The sequence below is a fragment of the Orycteropus afer genome, unplaced genomic scaffold, assembly GCF_000298275.1.
Source record: "Orycteropus afer afer isolate SDZICR_OR568_19922 unplaced genomic scaffold, OryAfe1.0 scaffold01602, whole genome shotgun sequence".
NCBI lineage: Eukaryota > Metazoa > Chordata > Mammalia > Tubulidentata > Orycteropodidae > Orycteropus > Orycteropus afer.
The window spans coordinates 2430-3389 of NW_006923189.1; positions in this window are offsets into that span (position 1 = coordinate 2430).

Here is a 960-nt window from a genome sequence, read left to right on the forward strand (position 1 = left end):
TTTTTTTTTTTTTTTTTTTGTAAAACAAAGACCAACTACACTAAAACAATAAATCTGGCTGCACAGGTTTTTTTTTTTTTTTTAATGAATTGACTGACACAATCAAGCTTGAATAAAAAACCTGCACATGCTTTCCTCGAGGTTTCTCAAAGTTTCCAGTCCTCTGCTGATGCATACTCCTACTGGGAAGTGAACTACTGCAGGGCACCAGTTCATGAGCCATACATAATATTGTATGCTTTATGGAAGGCTAATTTCTCATAGATCAAATTCTATTATACGTGTTTAGTGATAAAATGAGAATAAGATACTGAATATGTAGCATAACAGTTGATGCAATACATACTTACACATATAAGTTTTTACAAACAAAGACAAATATTTTGAAGAAAATACATCAAAATAGTAACAACAGTTTGGAAAGAATTTCATTTTCTCTGAATGTGTTGTATTCTAACTCTTTTTTACTGAACATGTTTTATTCTAAGATGGTATCATACTTTAAAATATGAAAATAATTCAGTATTAAAATGTATTATTCTTCCACTCAAGGAGTTCTGGTAGCATAGTGCCTAAAGGCACTTGACTGATAACCGGAAGGCTGGCGGTTCAAACCCACTAGCCACTACTCGGAAGGAAGATGGGGCAATCTACTTCCGTAGTGATACTGCCTCGGAAACCCAAAGGGCGTCATTATGAGTCGGATACAACTCGACGGCACATAACAACAACACTCATAGTTAACTACTCAGTCTTTAAGACACAGTAATTAAGCATTTTTCTAGGAAAAGTTTTTCTAACAAGCTAGTAAAAAATAATATGGATAATCATAAAGTAGGACAAAACCATCATGCTCCTCCATATGTCACTTCTGAGAGAACAGATAACAATTTGCTAAGAGCCTACCATGAATCCATTTCCCTCTTGTCCTTGGAACTATGCCAAACAATCTCCCTTGGA